At 38.8% G+C, this 8,635-nt stretch overlaps 1 long non-coding RNA gene across 1 annotated transcript in view; it reads right to left on the reverse strand.

Annotated features, from left to right (window-relative positions):
- Positions 1-6,743: 6,743 nt before the first annotated feature.
- Positions 6,744-8,635, reverse strand: part of LOC113583013 (uncharacterized) — a 5,594-nt gene continuing 3,702 nt past the window's right edge. The window contains exon 3 of the long non-coding RNA XR_003411209.3: positions 6,744-8,635. This exon is cut by the window's right edge and continues 309 nt beyond it. This is a non-coding gene — a long non-coding RNA (uncharacterized LOC113583013).

Genomic DNA, 8,635 nt, shown 5'->3' on the forward strand with positions numbered 1-8,635 from the left:
TTTTTCACTAGTGTTAGGTGCTAAGTGTTCTTATCACCATTTTTAAAAAATGTTTGTGTTGGTGTGTGTGTGTGTGTAATCATGTGTTTATTTCCTTTTAGTTGATCATGTATTCTTGTAATCTACGTGTTGACTCTATGACCCTGGACTGTTCCAACCATTTTGACTCTGGATTTGCTCCTAATAAATCTCGCTCTTCTCTGTGCATGCGTCCATTCACTGGTACAACCTTAATATTATTGCATTCTTTTATTTTTATTTGTCCCACAGCTGAGGTTGTGTTGTGATTGGGATATAATGACTGAAATTTCAAGTTTCAAGTTTGGTTTATTCGTCACATACATAGTCATACACAGTATAACTCGCAGTGAAATGGTGGAGTGAAACTTGTGAAATTTGGTTACCTAAGAATAAAGGATCTACAAAGACCAAGAGTCAATATCGTTAATTTCGATTTATATGGTGCTTTTAACAATAGGCATTCTGCCGTGGCAGGTTTACAGGATCCAGGTCTATGTTCAGCAAGCCAGGACATCCATATATGTGAACCCATGCCGAGGCAAAAGGGAAAACCATGGTTGAGTCATATAATACAGAATAAAAAGGCCACACACACACCCCAGTGTAAACAATGTAGTTTTACTTGACAGACTACAACAGGCCAAATCTGAAACTGTAAACAGATATCTTAAGCACAATGTGTGCTACACATCAGTCACCCTATCAAAGACACATTTCTGTGGTATTAAACCTACCCTGATGGCAATTTAAACATTTTTTTCCTACTGCATATGAACAAGGAAGCAGCTGTGATCCTTCTGCGTTGTGGGTTCTCTTAGTGACCTACTGAACTCCTTTGACATGAGACCTCCTAAATCAGTCCCAACATGAGCAAGATGGTGTTGGGGTTTTCAGATTTTTACATTAAAGAAAATTACAAGTACACAGGGTGTACCAAAACTAAACATATGACACTTATATATATATATATAAGATTCTAGATGCACACTTTGCTGATGAAGGACTTCTGCCTGAAACGTTCTGTTTCTCTGGAAAATCTGTGTACTTTACTGCACACACTTGTTTCTCCACTGTCATTTTCGCCGTAGCACTTTTGGATTTACTGGGTTTTGGCTTGGGCTGTTCTCTTTCCCTGGTTTTGGTAACTCCACTGTGGCTCTGACCCTCCCTCATACTACTGTTTTGGATTGTCCCACTTACAATTAAACTGTAACATTTTTGATCTGCAAGCATCTGAAACGTTACAAAAGCAATTTTACAGAAAACTTGCACTGGAGTAAAACAACATTAAAAGGAAAACTAATGAAACCTTGAGAGGTACCAAATGGTTTAAAACAAAATCTTTAAGATTGTTCAAAATTGGGTTATGCAGTAATTGATGTCTGGGAGAAAAGCCATGTTCCTGGTTTCTCCATGTCATTTTACCCAACTCTTCCTCTGGTCTCTGTGATGAAACTTCATGCTCTACCATCTCCTGCCCTACAATGTACATTTAAAATGTTTGTTGTTGGTATTCTTATTGTTTTCTGAATATGTAATATTTGCCCTCTGATTTTGCTTGCTGCTGTAACTCTGGTTTTAATCAATCAGTCTATCTATGTCTGTCTTTACGTGGTTAAGTAAAAGGTCAGAAAAATAACATTTTAAACATGGACTTTTGAGAACCTGTATGAAAACTAAGATGAAAAGAATGTGGCTACAAGAATGTAAAGTGTTAGTCTGGATTTTCCAATAAAGCAACCCCATATTTGAACAATGAATTTGTCATAAAAGCCTGTTAGATACTTCCTCTTCCTTTGCGTCGCATCAGACAAGTTTTTACACCTGCAGCGGTTTTGCCAGTTAGTGGGACATTCCAGAGTACAGCTAGCATGGGAGCTGCACACGTCCGCCATGTCCCTCCGGCATGTACACATTTTCATACTATTTCAGCTGTGGAAGTATCTGTACTCAGTAAATAAATAAAGCAAAGCTGCCACTAGGACAACCTATAAACACAGAATAACACATACACAGCCCCTAAACATGAATCCCAATCTACTGTTTATGTATTATCAGCTGGCCAAGAAAATAAATAATAATAGTGCAAGATCATGTAGTAAAAGCCCTTGACGTGTGTACACATAATCTAGTCAGACTGACCTGGTCTATTGACCGATCAGACAGATTGACTGATGCCAGCCTATTTACAAATTACAGTGATTTCTGATAAAGAATTAAAAATGTAATTACCTGCTAGGAGTCATGTTGGGTGTAAAACTTTAAATTCTGATTGTATTGTTTTGTTCATAAAGGGTATGTTATTTAGTAACAGGAGGTACTGTGAATTGTTCCGTAAATACAGTGAATAAGGCATTTTAACGTGAGAGGTTTAAGCAGGATGCGGGGACAAGTCGGGTTAAACATAAACACGTTTATGTCACATATAACATTCACCTCTAAACCCACAGACTACTTGACTCAAACACCAACAACACAAACGCGTAAACGCAGACTTTTATACATGTATGATAACGACAGAATGCGGAGCAGGTGTGAGACACAGGGAGGGCGTGGCCACGTTGACGAACACACGCACACGAGGAGACGTTCGGGGGGAGGGGCCGTACCGTGACAGGCATGTTATAAGTGAGTTTATTTTATGTCATCCTTCAAAATACCTGTAAGAATAACTCTTTATAAAGCTCAAAATCTAAAAACGAAGTCAGAAATCTCCGTGTTCCATCAGTCTGGCTCTCACCTGTGAGAGTATAAGAAAACTGATCTTAAGGCCAATAAGAATCTGGTTATGAATAGCATCATGGCAACCACAAGCACCCTTTCTAGAACCCTCTCTAACTATCTCGACAAGAATCTGGACACCCTACCCCTAGGCATGAATGTGCCAAATACAGGGGTAAAGCTAAGTGCTAGAGGCCAGGGGTGAAATGGGACCAGCCCTTAGAGCCATTCTTCTCGGTAAGCAGCTAACATGCACATGCCAGCATACTGAATGGTTAAATGAGCCCTTATTTTTCCTTGCAGGAACATGAATGGGAAAGTGTATGGATTGGAGAGCTTCACTGTGGATCTGATTTCATGCCAGATTATGCAATAATGACAGCGAAAGAAAACCTGTGAAATGTAATACACAAATGATATTGGTTTTCAATACTGATGTGTGGGAAACCAAGATAATAAACAAAGCCTTCCAGTCAAGCTTTAAATGTTTTACTGAAGAAACAATTTTAATTGTAAACTTTTAATTGCTTTTACATTGAAAGCAGAGTGCGCAATCTGCTTTTCAAGGTGGATTAAATTCACTTCTGACAGCAACAAACGTTTAATTAAACATTTAAATAAACATTCAATTAAGCTTTTCATTAAACCTTTAATAAAACATTTGATTCTTGAAAACATAAAATTCCCAGCTAATTTTTAATAAGGAAATCAAGCAATGATAGTTCAGTGTAAGTAATTTTTACCAACAATATTTGTAGAAAACTATATATATATATATATATATATATATATATATATATATATATATATATATATATATATATATTGCACGGAGGAATTCATCCCAAATCCAGCACTCTGAGACTGTACACTAAGCAGAAGGAGGGGAGCAAAGGATTAGCAAGCGTCAGAGCCACTATCCAGGATTAAAAACCAAGATCCAGGAGTACACCAGGATAATGGCCCCAAGTGATGAAGTGCTTAGTGAGAACCTCAGACGGCAGAAACCCTCAGACGGCAGAAACCCTCAGACGGCGGAGCAGGACGGTAATGAGGAGGAACAGGAGCCATCATGGGAGGAAAAACCCCTGCATGGTATGTACCACCAGCAGATAGTGAAATTGGCTGATATGGAGAATTCCTACCAATGGCTGGAAAAGGCTGTACTGAAAGCCAGTACGGAGACACTAATCATGGCAGCACAGGAACAAGCTCTGAAGATGAGATCAATAGAAGCTGGGATCTACCACATCAGGCAGGACCCCAGATGTGCAAAGACGCCCCTGAGACAATCCAGCACATAACAGTGGGACGCAAGATGCCAGCAGGCAGGGTGAACATGTTACACCATAAGCAAGCGTAGTATACCAAAACATCTGTGCCAAGTACAGGATGGAAGCTCCAAGATCTAAGTGGGATACACCCCTAAATGTGTTGGAGAATGACCATGCGAAGATCCTGTGGGACTTCCAGATACAGACAGACAAGTTGGTAACGGATAACCAACCGGACATAGTAGTGGTGGACAAACAGCCATAATAATAGATGTAGCAATCCTGAGTGATAGCAACATCAGAAAAAAGGAACATGAGAAGCTCAAAAGATACCAAGGGCTGAAGGGAGAGATAGAAAAGATGTAGGGGGAGAAGACAACTGGGGTTATTGTCCGTTACTAGGGGCTCTAACAGACACCAGGAACTATCTCAGTTCTCTATCCAGAAGAGAGCAGTCCTGGAAACAGCTAAGATACTACACAGCACTCTCGAGCTCCCAGGCCTCTGGTAGAGGACCCGAGCTTGAAGGAAAAAGTCCCTCCTCGTTCTTCCCAACTCACATGTTCCTCTGCTGGATGATCAGCAAAAGGTGGTAGTTTTCCATCGCCTAGCAGGAGCCATGCAGAAGCTATGAACAGCCGCTGAACAGAAGGAAAAGGAACAAGCTATCAGTTTCGTGCAGTAGAATTCAGATTTCAAAAATGCTGTCTATCACAATAATGAGATTTTAAAAGGTTTGCTCAAGTATAACAGACACACAATCATATAGTCACAAAAGCTTTATGTTCACCATAAGCAAGAATAAAAATGACCTCATTATATTGACTGCAAAAAGAAAATTCGCAAAATGCTCCCTTAAAACCTTCCTGAAATAGAATTAAATATGTATTGTATATAATGTTGTATCCTATTTTTCAGTCCATAATATTTTATTCTTGCTTTTAATAAAGTTAATGTAAAACTTTATATTTGGAGGAAATCTTAAAAGTGAATACAGATTCCGATAATGCCTTGCAGACATCTGTTGAAAACCCTCAGTTTCATCAAACCTAACTTCCTCATTATTGTAATGTACTGTTTATCCTTTCAAATGCTAATTAGTTAGAGTATAACCTCATGTGTTGATTGAATGCCATAAGATGTCTTCAAGGAAGGAAAAAGCAGCTATTTCAGATTACACAGACACACCTATACACACACACAGACACACCTATATACTCATGAACACCTATACACACATACACACCTATACACACACATATATACACAGTTCATTACAATAAGGAAGTACATTGCCTGGTAACTTTGACTTTGCACAGAAAAAGAAGCAATTTCCCTTTTATTTCTGGAAAATATGTCGAAAGAGTGAGCTGTTATCTCTTGCCTTGCACAAAGGTGTCAGTGTCAGACAATAGTGTACATACAGTCACAATGCTAGCTGACCTTCCCATACATAATATGATCCCAGAATGCACCATTGTATGCGTGCTCAGTGCTGGTTATAGGGGGATTCTGGCTCCTACTCGAATTACCATTGAGGAAGAGCTAAGGAAGATACCATTCAAGAATAACCTGAGCTACGAGGACAAAAGCTACCTATCAGGAAACCAAAGTCAGGGCTTTCTTCAGATCACCAGTGGCAAGGGACATTTCCCCTTCCAGAGGAGGTCAACTTTAAAGGGGAAACTTTAGAGGTCAACTTATTCTGCTCATTTTCAGTGCTTGTAATTTTTGTGGTATACTAGAATATATTTACATGCTTCAATGTTTCAAAAACAAATTATTTTTCTTCTTTACTCTCCCTCTGTTAGCGCTCCTGTCTTTAAGCCCTCCCACACAATGAGCGCAGTGTGCTCTGATTGGTCAGCTGTGTTCTAGACAAGTTTGCTAGTAGGCAGTGAATAAGGATTTTGTTATGATATTGCATGATCTTGTAATAATGGAAAAGAAAAGGTGTTTCCAGATGTTGCCTGATGATTTAGGCAGCTGAGAAAGGTTGTTCCTGGGTGTGTGAGAAACCCTCTGGCACGTACTTTGTTTTTTGTAACTTTTCAGACCTTTCACATAGGGACAGTGGAAGCTTAATGGCTAAGGTACTCACCTTCTTATCAGAGGTTTGCCAGTTCAAGCCCTGCCACTGCTGGGCCCCTCAGCAAAACCCTCAAATTGTATTCAGTTGTAATTGTAAGTTGCTTTGAATAAAAGCATCAGCTAAATGCCACAAATCTAAATATTTACATGCACAAAAATATATAACAGAAAAAAGGGAAAAGCATAATAAGTCCTCTTCAAAACAAGCAGTCCATTTATAGGTGTTATATTCCTAACAAACATATAATCTTAACAAACTGCTTACATCAGCAGGCCTGGATCTGTGAAGGAGATAAGGAGGTTTTTAAATTAAAACACTCACATGGTAAAATTTAAACAGCAATGAAACTGTTCTACCAGTAATCATTAGCAATTCATTGCTAGAGGGTGCTTAAATGTTATTCTAGAGCAGGAACATGTGATTGTCTTCTCCCTGATAACGCAGGCAACCCTTCAACAGCCTGCTCACATTCAGTCTAAAAACAAAACGGTGGCTATCACAATTTAAAAGTAGGGATAACAGTGAAGATACTTTTTTTTGTCTTTTGTAAATAAAATGAAATCCATTGATTTGTATTTGTGTATAATGTGAATAACATTCATTTCTATGAGCTTGTCTGTTGTGCCATTCACATATCCAGTATGGTTCAACTAGATGAACAGAAGGGGCACTGGTTCAAATAGGTGGAAAAACTCTTATCTACATGAACAAATTAAAGTAGCAGTTTTCAGTAACACCTGAGTAAATGCAAGACATCTTTGAGAGCAAAATAATTTTCTTTTGAGAATGGAGTCTTCCTCTGGCCCAGTTAGATTTCCCTGTCATTTCATATCAACCAATGAAAAACAATTTTATCTGCACAATCAGTACTCATTATGGACTGAGCTACTAAACAGTGCACACCACGATGGGTGGTCACTGCAATACTGAATTTGATTAAGCAGCAAAAATTCCCATCTTGAACGTATGAGCTGTACCTGGATACGGCAGACCAGACAACCTCTCCCCTTCTGCCAGACCTGACCAAAGTGTTTGTTTATCCCGTGGTGAAGATAAACATGGAGAGTTTTAAGTGCTTGCTCATTATTTTATTATTTGCAGGCTTTGGGTTTTTACTACAGTGAACATTAAGTAAATGTGCCGGTGTTAGCCAACTGGGTGATTTTCAACTGTTGTCCCTATGGCCTGTTATAGCCCATATGACAATAAACAAACACTAACAGTAAAACAACCTATATACTGTACAAACACAGTTTAATCTGATATAACATATCTGATGTTACATATTACTACAGTAACATTTTGAATAATACACTGTATTTTAATTATAACCCTTTTTTAGTTCAAAACAACTGGGAATCGAGTCATGGAATGTTTACTCCAGTTTTTCATTGTAACGTTGTCTCTGGCCCGGGTGCCAGAGCATGGAGCAGGACACACAGACTCCCTCAAAGTGAAACATTTATTAACATAATACATGTAGAACAATGGCACTCACACACAACATTAATGACAGACATGACTTATACATTTAACTAAACACAGACTACAATCACATCCAACAAATGACTATATACGCACTAACATACATCAGCGAACAAACAATGACCAACGGTAAGGAACGCACTGACGGGGGTTTAAATAGACAAACACACATTAACACGTAACCCCATACAGGTGTGTGCCTTCACGGGGGTGTGGCTACAAACATAAGTGAACCCCCCTGCATGCTGCAGGCCACACCACATGACTTGTTGGGGCGGGGGGCAGCGTCCCGTGACATTCATACACAAGTAATTACGTGATGACACCCTCTTGAAAGGTTTTCCTATTAGTCCAGACGCACCCTCTAGTGATCCAGTGGGTGGAAATATTCTGGCTATTTAAGTCTAATCATTTGATAGCATTGAATAATCTTAAAACATAGTCCAACACACCAACTAAAATTTCTTAGAACTAGGATAACAACCCGCATACCCGTTTTCAGCCGTCTACATGCACCCATTTGCCAGAAATCTCATACCTAATGCACCGTGTCTTTTCTCATCTCGCTTTCTATCACCTCTCCAAACACAGCCTTTTAAAATATGCTTCAGATGTAAGACAGCTTCTGATTTTTGTCATAGAAAATTCACTTACCATCAGAGCAACTGCCTGACAATTTTAAACTTTTTAAATAATTTTAAAGTTCCAAATTTGCTTGCTCACGTCTTCAGACCAGACATGCATTCATTTCCATGTTAACCATAACAAAATATTCTAAAGGTCTTAGCGACCATGCAGTGTGAAACACGTATATGCACTGTATGACTCTAACAGTGTCTCAGAATTAAGTGCTTTCGATTTGGCAGCTACCTACTTGGCCAGCAGTGCCAGTAAGATACATAAAATATAAGCTCAAAATTCTTAAGAAAATGGGACCTACTTAGCTGGCAAGCTTTTTTTAGTTTTCAAAAAATCACATACATATGACCAGTAGTGCCAATAAGATACATAAAATATAAGCTCAAAATTCTTATATAGAAAG

Source organism: Electrophorus electricus, chromosome 19 (genome assembly GCF_041902795.1).
Source record: "Electrophorus electricus isolate QZ-2024a chromosome 19, ASM4190279v1, whole genome shotgun sequence".
Lineage (NCBI taxonomy): Eukaryota > Metazoa > Chordata > Actinopteri > Gymnotiformes > Gymnotidae > Electrophorus > Electrophorus electricus.